The following is a 19,813-nucleotide window of genomic DNA, read 5'->3' on the forward strand; positions in this document are numbered from 1 at the left end:
CCCCAATCACTCAGAAATATAATTGTTTTGTACCTCTGTGATCCAAAAGCAAATCAAAGCCATATTTCATTCAAAGTACTCATGGCAGAGGGATCTTGGGAAGCAATTTCCAACCCTATGATTTTAGAATCTATTAAACCTCTTGTTCTTATAATTATCTTCACATTTTCTCCATTACTTTACATAGATACCAGAATAAAGAAGCTGCAATTTTGATTACAGGATTGTTTTAATCTCATTACTTCTACATATCCACTTTTTCTCTTTAATTTCTAATTTGAAACATATTAAAATAATAAAAAAATTTCAATGATTCTAACACTAATTATTTGACAGGTCTAAGATCCTAATCTCTCAAAACATCTTACTTATTTCAATGAAGCACATACAATTCTAAGCATTAAGAAAAAACTTAATTTTAATTTATTCTGTAAATGAAGAACATTTATTTAATTTGATAACACATCTGGCTACTCAAACTGAATGTGAAAGGAAGAAATAGTATGCTGTTGAAAACCTAAAATCAAGGTTGACTACTTTATGCTGTATGGATCAACCAAATGCTTTTGTTCAAAACATATTTATTCTAAAACTATGGGATAGATACGTTCACTGGTCACACATAACTCTGATCCAGGCACTGTATTAAGTTCTTGGATATAAAGATACAGGACTCTGGCTTAAGAAGCCCACAATTAAATAAAATGCTGCATGGGTAGCACTAACAGATATAGGAATTACATGCTAGTGGAACATTATGAGTAGCAATGATTCCTTCCCTTCAAGGAAAACACTGGGAAGGGCTTCACAGGGATGATAGTTTATTAGAATGAGTAGAAATCAGAATGAGCAGATACTGAAATTTATTTTAAATGAACTCCATATTCAGCTATTAAAAACCACATTGAGGACTGTTTTCCTGGATACTGTATCTACTAGCCCCTTCTACTTAAGTAATTTGTAAGCTGAATTTATAGGAGGTTGCCCCAATGGGCAAATGTAAACCAAGGAAGTTTCTACTTTCCGCCTCAACTTTTCCATCAACACCTGCTCCCTCTTCAGCAAGAAAAGCTCTCCTTTCAGCTATATTGTATTTACATGATTGTGCTACAAAAAGAAATTGCTTTCTCAATTTATGTTTTGTAAATTTAGACTTTTGTGTATATATGTATGTGTATATTTTAAAAGTTATGCCCACTTGTATAACAGACACTCAGATACACATACAAACAAAAGTTTAGGCCTTGAAAATAAGAATAGAAGACTCTCCAACAAACACTTTTATATTATTAACCCAACTTCGGTCAGAGAATTTGCATATAATGAAAACAATGAGGTCAAGTACAAGTGGAGCACACATTATCCTTCACACTCACTAAGAGAGTGACTCGCTAAGATGGCGGCACTTCACAGTGGGAGCTATTCTGTGAAACTTCAGACTTAGACTTAGCCACTCTTTTTGTTTTCATGAATTCTTCAGCATAGCACATTATTTTATTATTTTTTAATGTGTATTTATTTTGGGGAGACAGAGAGACAGAGTGGGGCAGGGGCAGAGAGGGAGACACAGAAGCTTAAGCAGGCTCCAGGCTCAGAGCTGTCAGCACAGAGCCTGATGCGAGGCTTGAACCCAAGAAGCACGGGATCATTACCTGGGCCAAAGTCGGACACTCAACCGACTGAGCCACCCAGGAGCCCCAACATAGCACATTATTTTAAAAACAAATTCCTAGACCTATGCTAGCCTTTAGAATACACTTTTAAACTCTTAAATCTACCAGTGCTCAATCATATTCATTTGCCATGAAAATCCTTTTCTTAACATAAGATAGAAGAGTCCAACAGTTCCTTTGGACCTACCACATATAAATTCTCTTTGGGGAAGTAAGGTGTAAGGATAAAGAAAGGAGCAAAGTTCCTTTATTCTTTGACTACAAGATCTTCACATCAAAATAGAGAAGTGGTTGATGGGTGGGGCACCTGGGTGGCTCAGTCGGTTAAGCGTCCAGCTTTAGCTCAGGTCATGATGTCACAGTTCGTGGGTTACAGCCTTGTGTTGGGCTCTGTGCTGACAGCTCAGAGCCTGAAGCTCACTTCACATTCCGTGTCTACCTCTCTCTCTCTGCCCTTCCCCTGCTTGTGCTCTGTCTCTCTCACTCTCAAAATTAAACATTAAAAAAAAAAGTGGTCATTGGGTTAAGCATACTCAAAATTTTAGGAAAGCTGCTTGTACAGAATGACATATCAGTGCTTTCCTAGTTTATGTCAAAGTGACCCTTCCAAATAGAATTACATTTTTACTATATGCACAGAAATACACACATGTGCATTCATGCATGTGCACACACATACACATACACATACACATGCCCCTTTACCATCCATGCTCCTGATTTGTCAAATGAGAGAGACAACCAAGAAGTGGTGACAAACAAGGAATTTTCTGTACTGAGGAGAAGGAAAATAAGTTTAAGAACTGGCTGAAGAAACTCACAGAGGAGAGAACTTTCTTTAATAGATATAACATTCCCATGTCTTTAGGTTTTGTATAGGGAGATAATTAATTTTATGTGTCCATTTGATGGGCCACAGTGCCCTAGATATTTGGTCAGATGTTATTCTAAATGTTCTATAAAGGCGTTTTGGACAAGATTAACATTTAAATAAGTAGACTTCAAGTAAAGCAGATGATGTGGGTGGATCTCACCCAATAAGCTGTAAGCCTAAGTAAAATTAAAGTGTGAACTCCTTCAAACAAAAGGAAGGCTTTTAAGAAGAAGTCATCTAATTTTCTTTCATAGCTTGCTGTACACATTGTGACCTATCCACCTTTTAATCACTCCATTATCCCATCTCTCATCCATTGATTCCAAATCCTCAATAAAATCTACTATATACATAGCCTTCAGTAGGTGGTATTTTGGAAAGTAAAGAGATTACATCAGTGTCCAGCAGTGTGATATAGTATGAAAACAGTGTATACAGGTGATTACATGCAGAGAAGTGATTGGGAGTTTAGAAGCAGCAGCAATTTCTACAGAAAAGATAAGCCCAAGATTCTTCAGGGGTGTTGGAAGATGGAAAAGCTAAGTGTCCCATTACCAGTGGGACAAGGATAAGATGATCTTTGCAAACTGGGGATTTGTAAAAATCCAAAAGTTTGACCCAGGCATTATAGTTCTCATTATGCCACGTGGGTCACTAAAGCCTACACTTAGAATGTAATAAAGCCTACACTTAGAATGCAATAGGAAAGAAAAAAGAGAGAGCAGAGAAAGGAGAAAAAAGTTAAAGAAAATAAAAAGGGAAATAATGGAGAAGAGCTATGCTTCAATCCCTATCAGTGCCTTAGTCTCGCATATTTTGGTAACTTCTCTAAAATCAAAGGCACACTATACTGCAAAAGAATTCAATCTAAAATGGAACTGGAGGATATAAAATGGAAAATCTCATACATGTGCCCTCAGGAAAACAAAACTTAAGGATTGAGACTGATTTCCCATAAACGCTTCATTTGCAGAAAACTCAACACCAGCCAAGATCTCCCCTAAATCTATTGCTCCACCTCCTCTAGATCCACCTGTGTCCTCTTCTAATCCTCTCCCTTATCTGAACTCTCCGTCTTCTCTATTGCTGAAACATACCAACTGAACCTATTAAAACTCCCCCTTTTAAAATTAGGTCTTCTGAAGATCCTGATAAATCATCAATTTCCTACATCTCATGGACCAAAGCTGAACTTAGACTATAACACAAGATTTTTCCCAAAGTAACAATGAGCATCCTCACACGTTTCCTCAAGAATTCAATATTTTAATTCAAACTTATCTATTTATCAATTAGTCTACATGCTTGTTGGAGAAGGTCAAGCCCAGCATTGGATGAAATCTGTTAACTGGGAAAGACTTGAAAAATCTTTAGAATTCCAAATAATTCAACCAACACTTCTTTTATATGACCAAGCTTGTGCCATAGCCAGAAGGCTGCATCTTGCCATCCCAAGGGCTTTCCCTAAATCAGTAGACTGGAACAAAATTCAGGCATGCACCCAAAAGCCTGCCAAATCTGTTCATGATTACCATAGCAGACTCCACAGTGTTTTTAGAGAAAATTCTGGGCTCCCTATAAATGTTGAATCCAGCAGGGTAGGCTTTAAGTCAATCTTTATAAATGTTTTAAACAGAGATCTATCTCTGTTAGTCAGGAGAATCTACATAGAATGGGGAACATTGTCCACACCTGATCTGTCAATCTAGCTAATCAGTGAGCCTGCACCATAGACAATGAATCCAAAAGAAAAGCAACTAAAATTTTAAAGATTCAATTTCAACAGATGGAATATCTTAAGCAAACTCTCCCCACTGGACTCTGTCATAATTGTTAAAAACCTGGCCTTTGGAGAAATGACTGCTAGAAATAAAAAATATTTTATCTAATTATCACGATAATTAGAGTTTTCCAAGAGCTAAGGATCAGACTCATCCTAATGATGGGGCTCTAAGGAAACACAAGGTCTGTTTCCCATTCTACAGTTAAACAGACTGAGGGAAACTATTCTCCAAATTGGGGGCCAATCCCTTGAAATATTAATTGACACAGGAGCTACTCCTCAGAGCAATACATTTATTCAAATATTAGTCATGTCAAATAAACCACAGTGGTTCCTATTCTAAATCTATACACTTTTGTTTGAGACCTTTGCAAAACAAACACCCATTTCTCAGTGAAGCAGTACCTATTCACTTACTAGGATAAGATTTCCTTAAAAAATAAGTACGCTGTCGTTTCTTTCTTCCAAAAGAGAATAACCCTCAGGGTGCCTGGGTGGTTTCAGTCATTTGAATGCCTGACTCTTGAATTCGGCTCAGGTCATGATCCCAGGTTTGTGGGATCAAGCCCCGCATATGGCCCTGCGCTGAGCATGGAACCTGCTTGGGATTCTTTCTCTCTCCCCTTCTGCATCTTTCCCTCCTGCTCTCTGTTTCTCTAAAATAAGTAATAAAATAAATAAAATACAGAATAACCCTTGAGTTTGAATCCCCTAAATTTAAATCCCTTGAATCTACCCACCAGGAAAATCCAAACTCTTTTTCTTTCACATGTAGTTTACAAACCAGGGAAGATCAAACTTCAGATTCATTCTCATTATTAGATTTAATGTTCCCTACTCTATGGGAAAAACCTCCAAGAACATAGGCAGAATTCATTCTGCACTCACTCCCCCTGGCATTAAGATCCAAATAGATCCCATGGGGCACCTGGGTGGCTCAGTCGGTTAAGCGGCCGACTTCAGCTCAGGTCATGATCTCGCGGGCCATGAGTTCGAGCCCTGCATCGGGCTCTGTGCTGACAGCTAAGAGCCTGGAGCCTGCTTCAGATTCTGTGTCTCCCTCTCTCTGACCCTCCCCCGTTCATGCTCTGTCTCTCTCTGTCTCAAAAACAAATAAACGTTAAAAAAAAATTTAAAAAAAAAAAAAGATCCAAATAGATCCCTTAAAACCCCTCCCCAGAATTAATCAATACCATATATACAAAGAAGCTTTACAGGGCATAAGACCTATCATAGAAGACTATACAACATAGAGTTGTTATCCTCTGCACCAATCCTTGTAACACCCTTATTTTACCTGTAAAAAACCCCCTAATGGTTGCAGATGAAGACTGTCCAAGATCTTCAAGCAATAAAAAACATTATTATTCCTCACTATCCTGTTGTTCCTAATTCCCATACAAGCATCTATCCTTACCAAAAGTAAATTTTTCATTGTGATTGATTTATGCAGTGCATTCAGTTGATAAGACTAAAGTTGTTAATATTGATACACATTTTTGCTTTTACCTGGGAAGGACAACAATATACATGGACATCAATGGCCCAGGGTTTTACTGAAAGTTCTCACAAATTTTAAAATTTGTGATTTTAAAGATATAGATGATATAAAAATTTCTGGAGGCTCCATCTCACTACAATATGGAGATGACTTTTCTCTCTGTTCACTGTCCCAAGCCTCCTCACAAGAAAATAGTATTTACCTGTTAAATTCTTAGCCCGTAAGGGATACAAGATCTCAAAAGAAAAGTTGCAATTTGTTCAAACTGAAACTGGATATTTAGTGCATTTAATCTCAAAACAAGAGTTATACCTAGATCCCAACAAGCTTCATGGCATCTTAAGATTTCCTAAACCTAAAACAAAATGTCAATTACAGGCTTTTCTTGGGCTAGCTGAGTTATTGTCACAACTGAATTCCAGTTTTCTCCTTAATGGCACAACCCTTATATGTCTTATTAAAAAACCACTAAACCTAATCTTATTACCTGGGAAAACCAAGATAACTTGACATTTAAAACCTTGAAGGGAAGCTTAATAAATTCACATACTCTTGAACATCCAAACTATCAGCTCTTTTCCTTTTTGTATATGAAAAAGAGGGAAATTTCTTTAAAGTATTTACCCCAAAACATGGGGTCTACCACCAATCTCTAGGTTATGACAGCCAACAATTATATCCCATGGACTGAGGTCATATTCCATGCCTTAAGATTATCCCTGCTACTGCCTTTCTGGTAAAGATCACTGAAGAAATAGTTATGAGATCCTCTTTGACCATCTTTGTAACTCAAGGTATTGTTGCTCTCTTGAACTCACAACATAACTAACACCTTTCAGGAAGCCATCTTACTTCTTATGAAATTCTCTTGCTAACTGCTCCTCAGATCACTCTTATTTATTGTAACAAATTCAAACCTGCTCCCTTTCTCACTTCTTCCATGGATGAAATCTCCATGACTGTTTGACTTTGATGAATCACATATTAACCCCTCATGATGACTTTTGCCTACTTCAGCCCAATAAGCCAAATTACATGCTCTTATTCAAGCATGTATTCTTGCTAAAGCTAAAGCTACTAACATCCATACTAATAGTCAATATGCCTTTGAAATAACCCATGATTTTGGATTTTATGGAAGCAACAAGGTTTTCCTACTTGCAGTAGAAACAGAATTTAAGATGGTTCTTATGTCCAAAGTTTATTAGATGCTATACTCCCATCAGCGGCTCTTAAAGCTTATTAAAATCCCTAAGCATTCTAAGTCTGTCTGTTGAAGCCAAAGGAAACCACTCACTGATGCCTCCACAAAAAATGCTGTTCCTATGGGATCCATAGACCACACTTCTGTCATGGTCCAGAAAACTACTTCCCCTAGTGATAACCTAAGAAAATTACCCAGGCAAATACAAACAATTGGTTTCTGAAAGAGAAAAAGATAATTTGAGAGCTAAAAGCTGTTGGTATCATGAAGAAATGAAACTTTGGTTCTGACCCAATAATAAACTGGTACTGTCAGGAAATCTAAAATTTCCATTATTAACTACCATTCATAGATGAAATCACTGGTCAAGTGATAAAATAATGTTCATGAATCAACATTGGTGGAAAGCATCTGCAAGGCCACGAAAAGCACTTACCTTGGTCATTTCACCATGCTAAATTTAACCCAGGGAAGACTATCCATACTGCCCCTGAGGCATTTTAGTTTACCCGGTGGACCATTTGAGGTTTGGCAGATGAATTTCATACAATTGCCTCCATCTCATGGATATAAATATGTTCTAAGTAATGGTATGCATGTATTCACATTGGACTGAAGTTTTCCTGTATAGATAAGGAACTACCTCCTCTGTAGCTAAAATCCTACTAGAAAATATTCCCCCCTCCCCCCACCCCCACCTTAAACTTCATAGTGAACAGGGAACTCACTTTACTGGTCAGATACTTAGACAAGTCTGTGGTTTCTGACCAGTTTTGTGGCACTTTTATTGTGCTTATTATCTTCAGGGATTGTCTAACATACAAATGGAATTAAGACTCAGCTAAATTAGGTGAAACCCTTCAAGTACCCTGGCCAAAAACATTACTGTCAGTTCTTCTAAATCTTAGATCTACTCCCTTCGGAATTCATAAACTTTCACCTTTTGAAATAATTACACAATGACTGATACACTTAGCCCCATTTTTTTTTGACCCACAACTAATAAAGAGGGATATACTTCAATTTTGCAAAAGCCTGTTCAAATCCATAGAAAATAGTCACCATCTGGTAGAACAATCTTTATACAGAGCACTCCCTGGAAACAGAGGCATCAAACATCACACCTTATAGCCCAGAGATTTCTTCTCATGGAAAAGACATCTCCAGTGACTCTTTTCAACATCACTGGAAAGGCCTTTACTAGGTGCTGTTAACTAACCCTTGGGAAGACAAATTTAAAGGAATAAACTCCTAGATTCATTCATCACATCTAAAGAAAGCCCCCAAACCTGAGTGAACCTATATACCAACTGGTGACCTGAAACTGAAAATTTCTAGGCCAAATTTCATGGCATCTGAAGTAGACAGCTTACTCAAAATACCTGAGCCAAGCCTATATAACTTTCCTGTTTGGTTGGTTTTTTTAATTACTCTCTGTTTAGTTAAATTAGGTAATTCAGGCCTTCAACTGTTCTTTTTCTAGTTTTACCATTGTTCTTCACTTTAGTTTTCAACACATCCTTTTATCCCCACCTTACAAAAACTTTGATTCTGCTAAACATACTGTCAGATTTGTGCCAGAGCAAATATTACTCATGATAAACTTGAATTGGTGGCCTGGTCACTATCTTGAGAAGGATGGCAAAATTTATCTGATAAACATGTAGGATTTTCCTTTGGTAACTTTGGAGCCACACATTTCCTTCCTTCCTTCTGGAAAAAGGCACCAAATATTATGGCTTTCCATTTTTGGATAAATGGTTATCCCTCAGTCAGTTCTGGAATATTACCCCAAAATTTTCTTTGTTTCAAAATCGATGATGGGAATGTCAAAACTCTAGGATATCTCCCACTTAATATTTGTAACGATACTATTTTGTATGACCCAGATGAACATGAATTCACATCCCATTGAAATACAGAAGACTGTATCAACTCATCCATTAATGTATCTCTACAATGGAACAATGAAAGCCACAACAAGACCAGGAAATGAAAAGCTTATGTGCTCCCACTCAATGGTACTCCATTAGGAATTGACCAAAAATATGGTAAATGATGGAGAAACTTAATTTGCTTTTTCTCCAGAGATTTTCCAAACTTCCACCAAAATCCTACTTATACTAGACCAGCTCACTTGTTACTTTAGATCTATAAGTGTTTCTACTTAGAAATTTAAGGCATCACATAACCATCTCCACAATGTTAGTGAAACTGATTATCATGTGCTCTGTATAAAAGCCTGTATTTCCAATTATGAGATCTCCTCTTTCATTCCAGGGAAAAGAATCTGAGCAAAGAGACCCAACTATGTGTTACCCTTGGAAGACATTAGGTATTTCTTTTTGAGGAGAAAAAATATATATATATTTTATGCTTCCTCTTAATAGGAAGGAATGTTGTGGGATCATTGTCCTCACCCTTGACACAAAAATTAGAAAAATGTTTCATTCTGCTGCTTTTATAGCTTATTTGGAGTCTGTCCTATCAACTTAAAAGGATGCTTTGGAACTGGGAATGCTATAATTTGGGTGGCTGCCTACATATAACCCTGCAGTAGACAGAAAGGGTTTGGGGCATACTTTTGATAGAGCTTTTTTCCCTTGGATTGGAATAGCAAACCTTGAAAAAGCAATTCACAATATTTCTATAGTCATGTCTACCACTTTCAATACTTCTGTCCAAGCTTCTGAATATCAACAAACCCAAATAGACAGCCTTGCAGAAGTAACCCTACAAAACCACAGAGCCCTAAACCTCCTCACTGCTCCACAAGGGGAAGCTGTACCTTACTTGGGGAAGAATGCTGTTTTTATGTCAATAAGTCAGGGAAAGTAACATAAGAACTAAAAATAATGAAGGACAACATCAAGATGCTAGCAGAAGGTGGCCAAACTCCCAGAACTTAGGACACTGTTGATCTATTTAACATAGGCAAGTGGGGAAACTGGTTGAGAGGTGTATTTCAATCAGTAGGTGTCATTGAGCTTCTGGTCCTCAGTTTAACCTTTTTAACTAAATTTCTACTGTTTTGCATTAGTAAACAAATGCCTTCTTCCCGAGTGTATGTACAAATAAAATTATTGTCCTGCCAAGGGCTTTTCCTGAAACTCAACTGATCATGGAAACTAAATGGTCCATCTTAGAGGGACATAGATGAGATTCTTCATTTTCAACCCTCGTGTCACCCAAATGAGGTCAGTGAAATTCCATATCATTTCCTTCCCCTCCTGGGACAAGACTCTTGAGGATGGCCTTCCTCAGCTTCATGGAAAAAGACACCTGATGGTCCTCCTCAGCTTCATAGAACATACAAAAAAAAATCCACATATAAAGAATTATACCTTTGACAAAATAATAATGAACAACATCTGAATACCATAATTGATCAGCAACGCTTTGTGCGAAGGATCTTCAGAGAAGGGAGAAAACATGAAAGGATTTCAATGTAAAATGGGACCAGAGGATATAAAATGTAAAATCTCACATATGTCCCCTCAGGAAAACAAAATTTAAGGACTGGGAAACTAATTTCCTATAAATGCCTGTTTATAGAAAACGGATAGTATTGGAATTTTCTTAAATAATATGGAGATGGTCAAGGAGTTGCTTCATATCAACCCAGGAAATTTTTGCTTATGGTTTTTAGAGACATGAACAAGAAATGATCCAGATTGGGCTGATCTCACAAAGTAAGCTAAATTGATCTTTGTTTGTATGACTGGGCTGGTTTTGTCTGCTTGCAGAATTTTCAAAGCTGGCCACGATTTTTTTTTTTCTTTTAACAGACCTAACTAAACTCTCCCCTCTTTACATTCCTTTTTATATTCCCATAAATATAGCCTGCCCCAGACCTTAACAGACTCATCTGTAGCTTGATACAGTTTTCATGGCCTGAATTGCAATTCCCCTGCTATTCCTGAATAAGCTCATAATTTTGACAATTTTGAACTTGCCTTAGTTTACCTCTTTATTTAGGCTGCCAACATCATCTGACATTATTTTTTTTTTCTTAATTTTTTTTTTAACGTTTATTTATTTTGAGACAGAGAGAGACAGAGCATGAACGGGGGAGGGGCAGAGAGAGAGGGAGACACAGAACTGGAAGCAGGCTCCAGGCTCTGAGCCATCAGCCCAGAGCCCGACGCAGGGCTTGAACTCACGAACGTGAGATTGTGACCTGAGCTGAAGTTGGACGCTCAACTGACTGAGCCACCCAGGCGCCCCATCTGACATTATTTTTAAGATCCATCCCTATCTGACTCCAAAATGTCTTTTCAGCCACATCTCCCACTAAGTCTATGTGTTATAACTCAGGCCACTGGCTGGTGACCACTGGATGAGCAGAGACGGGACCCAATTTGAACTGGGAAGGCCCTCACTTCTTAGGGAAGGAGTAAAGCACGGAAAAGAGCTTTGGCAGAGGGCTTGTGGCTCCAAAGATGTTGGCTAGTCAAGTCAGGCAGCTATCTTCTCTCTCCTCAGCTTGGTCTTGGTTGAAAAGGGGGTAAGTAGAGTGCAGAAATCTTCCTTCTATCCAACTAAGAGGATCTTAATATAATCTTGAGAATAAAATCCAAAAATGTGCATTATTACACATTTTAATTATGCTCTGCCTTTCACTGAATTGAAAAACCAAGAAAGTTCCTTCTATGTTCTCTGTGGTTCCTCTTCATTGGCACATTGAAGACTTATATCTACTGGCCTGAAGAAGAGATTGTTATAGGTTTAAAAGGAAATGTGTAGAGGGGAAATACATTTGTCACACTGAAGAAACTCATCCTGCTCCTACCATAATGGAGAATTGCAATGATTTAGTCACTGGGATGAAACTTCCCTTTATTAGCTAGGAAAAGTTTAATGAGCAAAAGAAAGAAACAATGCAGTTTGGTCCCTGACCAGACTTAGAGCTTTTCTCTCACCACTCTTTCTTTTTTCACTAGGCTACAAACACATGAGATTTCAATGCACCAAGCTTGTTCTCACCTCAGGTCTTTACATCTTGCTTATCTACCTCCTTGAAATGCTTGGATCTTAACACAGTGATTCCTTTTCAATATTTAGTCTCTGCTCTATTGTCCCCATCCCTAAAGGCTTTTCCTGACTGCTCCAAAAATAGTATCCAATATACCCCAAAACATACCCAATCACTTTCTATTCTCTACCTAGCACTTGTCATTTTATGACATCCATCCATTTCTTTCTCTTTCTTTTCTTTCTTTCTTTCTTTCTTTCTTTCTTTCTTTCCTTCCTTCCTTCCTTCCATCATCTATTTATCTATCTAATCATCTAATAATTATCTTTTTTTAATCTTTATAAAATATCCCCAATAGGATCTAAATTCCATAAAAGCAAGTGCTTTTCCTGTCGGTTCCCTGCTCTATCATTAGCATGTAGAACAGTGTATCCTACACATAGTAGGTGGTCATGGATGAAAACTAGTACTTAAAGGGATTTTGGGAGAGTGTTCATCTACTATCCTTTGTTTCAATATGTGCATTAACAACAAATGATTCTTATCTATTCCTCAAAATGAGACCAGTGAGACCTCTAGCTAAGATATTTTTGTTCACTAATAAGATTCTGCCTAGAATGTAATAAATTTATATACAATTTTTTAAAAATTGCAACCATTCAGGCTTTTTCACTAAATGTGATCAACCCTTCCCCAAATTAATACATTATTAAGATTTTAGTAACATAATGATTTACCAAATATCTCAAAATGTTTTTTCCTTCGTTAAATAAAATCTAAAGGAAATGACTAATTAGTCAATTTGAATGATTTCCAAATAACACCACCAGCCTGTGTTTGTCTATACTACCAAGGTGAATTATTCATTAGCATTTATGAGAAGTGCCTGAAGAACACTAGCAGTGGGAGTAAAACAACCTGGAATGGTTTTTAAATGACCTTCCAAGCAACTTGGATTAACACTGGCATTATTCTCCCTGTACAAATCGAGTTAAAATTTTCCATGTGTCAGGTCTCAGAAGAAGGCAGTGAAGGAGTACTGTCTTAGAGAGGAAATGACCTTCTGCACCTCCTACAATTAGATTTTGCTTCTTTCTCTGTCTGTAGTGTCCGTGCGTCTCTGTGTGTCTGTGGGAAGAGAGAGGAGGACAGAGAAGTAGAGACAGAAGCAGAGAAGAGAAAGGAGAGTCAGAGAAAGATGAGAGGAAGCGGGAAGAAGACTGGGATGAGGGACAAAGAAATAGGAACAAACAAAAGGAGAGATGGGGCATGATGGAAAAAAAGAAAAAAAAATCCATGAAATACACGAAATAAAATGGAGCCAGCAGGGAGGGGGAGGAAGGGAGGAAACTGGCGATAGAAAGGACAGATTCAGAGGCAGGCTTTCCCTTGAGTTGGCACACCAGGTTTCCAGGCTCCCAGGAGTTCTCCCAGGTGTGCAGGGTCACCTGACTTAATACTGATTAAAAGTGTAAATTGCAACAGAAAAAGAGAAAAAGGAATTGTCTTGTTGCTTCTTTCCTGTGAGGTCACACTCCCTGGTTGTAGCTGAGCCTGCTGCTAGGCACACCCCTCTTGTTTAATAAAATTGTATTAACTTTATCCCTGCCCTTGATTTGTGGCTTTCTCACGTTGTGAGGAATAAATAATAAATGATTGTAAAGCACTTGTACATATGAAATGCCGCATAAATGCTTAATAATAATCAGCTTAGGCCAGGAAGCCAGGGGGGTTGAATAGAAATCATTGCACGCGGCCATTCTTGTTTATGTGGCTAAAATTGTCCTGTGTGCTGTCTCCACGTAAAATCATCCTGCAGATTTAATTTTCACCCATTCAAGAATCCACTTCTCTGCAAACTCAACAACCTTTGTTCCCCCATGCCTAGAGTAATGTCATTTACAATTGTACAATATAACTGCAACAACCCATCTTTGCCTGTTCATTTCAGCCTGGTTTTTGTGGCACCCCCTCTCTCCTTGTTAGCCCTTCCAAATCCCCACAAGTGCTGTTTTGAGTCATCATTTCTTATCCCTTGGAGATGCCTGCTCCACTCTGGCTATCTTTGGAAAAATATCTGTTTCTCAGACTGGGATTTCACTGCACTTGCTTTTGGGGAATCCAATGTAGTCAAGTTGGTGGTTCTTTGCTACTCTTCACACATGCATTCATTTAATCATTTGCTCACTCACCACTTACTGATGGAGTGTTGTGCTCAGCACTGGGGATACAGTGGAAACCAAGACAGAGAGAGTGTGCATTGTGTAAGGAAATCAAGCTGGGTAATTCTGGCATAGTTTGGAAGATGCTACGATCAGAGTAATCACGGGGTAAAGGGAAGTCAGCGTGAAGGCAGCATGAAGTAGGAAATTCTGGTAGGGTCTGAGATTATTTTCTTTCCTTTTATTTTCAAATGTCTTCAAAAGCCTTTCTGTTTGCTATTTAACATGTGGAAACTCCCTTGGTTTGACCTGGTTGTGGATAGGAAGGAGTGGTTCAGATCCAGGGAAAAAGCCCAGACCGGCCTCTCCTAGTCATTTGGAAGGAGAAAGGGCATTCTCCATCATCTCGGTTTGTTTCAGCCTCTTTTCTTTCTTCTTTTTTAAGTTTACTTATTTATTTTGAGAGAGAGAGAGAGAGAGAGAGAGAGAGAGCATGAAATGGGAAGGGGCAGAGAAAGAGGGAGAGACAGAGAATCCCAAGCAGGCTCCATACTGTCAGCACAGAGCCCAAAGCAGGGCTCAAACCCATGTATCATGAGATCATAACCTGAGCCAAAACCAAGAGTTGGATGCTTAACTAACTGAGCCATGCAGGCACCCACACCCCTGCTTCAATTTCTGATAGGTGGGACCCAACTTCTGGGAGTTGCCAAGAATGATCCTTTGCTGATATAACCGTCTATTTTCAACCTGGAGTCTGTATTTTCAAAAGAAGATAATGTCTGAATTTGTATTAGTACATTTAATGACCAAAAAAAGTACATGCTTACTACAGAAAATAAAATGAAAATAAAGATAAGCAAAAATAAATTAACTGCAATCAGAGCACTCATCGGGAGCCATTTTTATCATTTAGTGCATATCCTACCAGACTTCCTCCATGTTTATATTACATAAAAATGTGCCTTAAGGTACATATTCCTCAATTCCGAAGTATTACATTTCTCTTCAATGCGTATTATACTATACTCCGTATACATTCATATTGGTTTATTGCCTTTTTTACACAAAATATCAAAAACATAGTTTCATATCAAAATGTATTTAATCGTGATTTCTAATGACTCCTTCATATTCCATTATGCATGTTTATTTTAAAGTTTGAGATATATGCATTGCTGCAGTTGGAATTACTGGGTAGACGTATGCCTGTATTAAAGTTTTTGTTACCTCACCAGAACGCACTCCACAGAGACTGAACTGGTTCATGCTCTTATCTCCCGTATATCAGACCCCTGTCCACACCACTTATCCTCCCTTATCCCCCCATACACCCCTTTGCCAAAATGAAGTACTCTCAAGGAAGATATGTTTGAAACTCCACAATTTTAATTTTTCCTCTACTTTCCCATCCGTTCCCTTGTGGCATGAGAATTAGTGGGCCTTGGGTTTTCAAACAGGTGGAGAAGGCTGCAGGGTGTATAATTGCTTTTGGTGAAACCATCAACGTCCACGTTTAGTTCTTCCTGCTCCACTTCCTCCAATTCAATTAGGCTGTTCTTACCAGGGGGAGAGTTTTCAAAGCATCAGATGAAGTGTTACCTCATGATTAATAATTCATGACAAGAAATGAAGATTGGGAAAGGTAATAATGCCCTCCAAGCTGTTTTTCTCCACCACTCCCTTGTTCTCATTCACATAAAATGCTGTGTCTCAATCATTAAAGCAAACATACAAAGTTTCACTGCCCCATAAACCAAAGATCCAAAGCAGGAATTCATAAGCTTTTTGAAGTCCTAAGCCCCTTCGAGGATCTTGTGAAAGCTACAGACTCTCCTAAAGGAAAAAAACAAAAATGAGCATGATAGCATGCACAGATATTGTGCTTCTAATTCCCTTGAGTCAGGCACCACTGGAAGATCATCCAAGGACTCCCTAGGTTATAATCTCTGGACAAACAAAAAGATTTAAAAAATGAAGAACCAGGACGAGCCCAAAAGGAATCAAAGTAGAACAGGAAGTTTCATATGCATTGCCTCGACTTTCTGTGCCCACATTTGCAATGTAACAAAGAAATTCCTTCAAGCGTGATTTATTCAGTTTTTAGGTATTTTGTGAGGGGACCAGTGAGTTAGCAGACAATTAGTAGAGTGGATTTTGGCAAATGTGTAGATTACAGGGCGAATCAAATAGGGGTAGGGGTGAGGGTGAGGGCATGGTTAATGTTGAGATCTATTTGCAAGACTACTATAGAGTCTGCAGACTTTTTTCTCGCCAAGTGCTATCAGCCATAAAATGTCCAAGGCAGTGGGTCACACCCACTGCTTCATGCTCTGCTACTTGGCATTCCTCTAAGTTCTTCCTCAATTGTCATATCTCCACAGGCCATAACAAGGGACAACAGTCAGCAGCAATTCAATTTCGACCTCCATCTGCTGGCAATAACAACATAAGGGGGAAATTAATGTACACTCACACACTTGTCATTATAATAGCCCAAATTTGTTTTTATAGTATGACTTTCTTCCAAGGAAGTCAAAAAACAATTTGTGTTCGAATTCCCAAATAGCAACTCACCTGGTAGGTAGATAGCTAAAATAATCATCCCCATTTTTGAAGGCACAGAGATGCTAAAAATTTGTCAAAGGCCACCTAGCACTTCCATGTTGAGGTATGGTTATCAGAAAAGCTCTCTGGAAGCCATTTTGGTGTACCTTAAAATCTGATATCTGATGTGCAAGCCAGAGAGATTACACAAACATACAGCAAAATATCTGTGTTCTACTAGCTAACATAGTATTTCTTCACCAAATTTTCTCCCTCTAATTTGTTCTCATTCCCTAAACCTAAGACCTATAATTTTCTATTTACCAATTCTGTGATTTTGGAAAAGTTACTTAATCTCCCTCTTCTTCCACTTTTCCCTCTGTGAAATGGAAATAATAATAGAAGGCAACTCATAGATTTGTTATGAGAATTACATGAAAAAAGAAGATTCCTCAATATATACAGGGCATCCATAAAATCTGGAAATATAAATACCATAATTTTATATTTTTTACAGATTGATGAAAGCTGAATGTGTTGAGCTGATACTGCTAAGCAGATGAAGGGCTGATCCTGACAATAAATAGCAGAGCCTTTTAATGCATATTACTTTGAAAGAGCTGCCATTTCTCATAGCACACTTAGAAAGGTGGTTTAAACATTCAAAGATATAGTCAGTCTGTTGTACAAACTCTTGTCGACTCTGATCCATTTCCAAGAAGGTGAAGGAAGCAGTCATAGCCAAGGTTGTAGCCAGTACAAACTGGCCAACTTGCCAAACACCCAAGGGATAGGAGGTGCCTTGTAGAACCGTTCAAAAGATTTCCAAAGTACCTGCCCTTTAACCATACAAGTTGTAAGTTCTTCAGAGCTTATCTGAGGGTGATACCCAGCACGATGAGAGACAATATGCTGAGTATATCAGAAAGCCCACTGAACAAATCATATATTGTAATATCAATAGCTACTTATTATGCCCATCTGCCTGTGTTTCCAAGTTTTTGGTCACCTATAGTAAGTGATTATTAAATGTTTATTATTACTATTTATGGTCTAAGAGGAAAAACTTTTTAAAGATATTTCACAATCCACTATGTTATCATTTTTTATATAATCACATTTTGGCACCAGAAGTAAGGGTAGAGGAATCACTAGCTAGAACTAATGATTCTCTTCCATTTGTGGTTCCCTAGTGCTCTCTTTTGTTATTAGCTTACTAACATGCCTCAATTTTTTAAGAAAATACAAGCAGTCTTTCCGCGTCGATAGTGCTTTCACAACCACAGCGAATGTTCCTAAAACCCGCCAAACTTTCTGCAAGAAGTATGGCAAGCTCCAACCCCACAAAATTACCCAGTAAAAGAAAGGCAAAGATTCTCTTTATGCCCAGGGAAAGCGGTGTTATGACAGGAAGCAGAGTGGTTATGGTAGGCAAACTAAGCTGAATTTCCGGAGAAAGGCTAAAACTATAAAGAAGATTGTGCTGAGGCTTGAATGTGTTGAGCCCAACTGCAGATCTAAGAGAATGCTGGCTATTAAGGGATGCAAACATTTTGAACTGGGAGGAGATAAGAAGAGAAAGAGCCAAGTGATCCAGTTCTAAGCCTCATATTTTGTTACATTATGAAGACAATATAATCTTGCAGTTATGTTCACTTCAAAAAAGAAAAGAAAAGAAAAGAAAAGAAAAGAAAAGAAAAGAAAAGAAAAGAGAAAATACAAGCAGTGAAATTAGCCTGCATGTGTTTCCTGGCCATTCTTCCATAAAATTTACATATTCTTTTCTCTACTTCTTATATCAGAGTCCTTCTCATAAAGAGATATTAGTACTAAAGCTGAGTTTGATTCATGAAAATATTGTATTCAGAAACCAAAAATAGTTATACAAAAAAGAACAATATCTTTGTATACACACTATAATAACAGCAATTTATTTCTGATCACTTGTGTTATGCTCTCTGGAGGAGGTTTAATGGCAGATTTCTGATGGGCAATTCCATAAAAGAAATTATGAGCATATTATATATGGAGAAATTTTGAAAAACCTATCTTTGCTATGCTCACCACCAATAAAGATATAAAGAACTTCCCAAACAGGAGATATACATGTATTACATAATTTAAATATTATGTAGTATGCCGTCATATCAAATGGATCTGTTTCATCAGGTACCTTGGACCGATCTTAATTCTCTAGTTTAGGGTGCTTAGTGTGATATAGACTGGTCAAATGGGGAAATCCAAGAAATGTCTGTTGTTAAAATGCTGGTGAACCTCAATGTTAACAGGTGTGATCAAGTGTAAAGAAGCAAGTGTCACAAGAACATCAACAGTGTCATAGAGCAAAGGCTTCCTATAGGATCCTTCAAAGGGAAGCCAAGTTTTAGAAAACTGAAATACTTTATTAGACTGCCATTTGTCAAGTACATCTGAATTTCTGTCTGCCACCTGTCAGAAACTGAAGATCAGAGACTGGAGCAAGAACAGATATGTATAATCACTGAAATCATGTACTCCCTATGAATATGAGACTTAAGAGGAGTCAGAGAGCATGGACATCAAAGAATGGCCAAAATGCAGGCATGAGGACCAGGGACTTTTAAAATAGATTAGAAGCCAGTTGAATAACACCAAATAATGTTATAAATGGATCAAATCAGTCAGGAAGGAGTGTTCTAGTAACCATCCACAGATAGCATTCTTAGCCCCAAATGGTTTATAATTTTATTAACAACTTGATTAAAGAAATAGAAGGTAGATATTTTTAATTTAAAATAGCACAAAACTAAGAGGAAGAGATATGTTTGAAGACAGGAGTTCAATATGAAGAAATGATGGGCTGAAGTTTTGATCTAAAAAAAGAAGAGTAGAAAGATTTACAGTATTAGTTAGAGTTCCAGCTTGAAAGGGAAGGCAAATTAAAATGAATATAATTTATGAAAGTTAAAAAAGGAATTATTCACAAAAGTATTAATAGGGATTAAAGAAACTAAAAAGCATTATTAAATACCCCCAAAACAGTAAGTGCTCAAATAGTCCCTCTACAACTTAAAGGTGTTAAGAGAGGGGCTGATTATGAAACCACTGATACACA

The 19,813-nt window shown here is 37.7% G+C and overlaps 1 pseudogene; it reads left to right on the plus strand.

The window, feature by feature from the left end:
- The first annotated feature begins 1,396 nt into the window (after positions 1 to 1,396).
- Positions 1,397 to 18,322, plus strand: LOC122225915 (annotated as a pseudogene).
- The last annotated feature ends 1,491 nt before the right edge of the window (positions 18,323 to 19,813 follow it).

The sequence above is a fragment of the Panthera leo genome, chromosome C1, assembly GCF_018350215.1.
Source record: "Panthera leo isolate Ple1 chromosome C1, P.leo_Ple1_pat1.1, whole genome shotgun sequence".
Lineage (NCBI taxonomy): Eukaryota > Metazoa > Chordata > Mammalia > Carnivora > Felidae > Panthera > Panthera leo.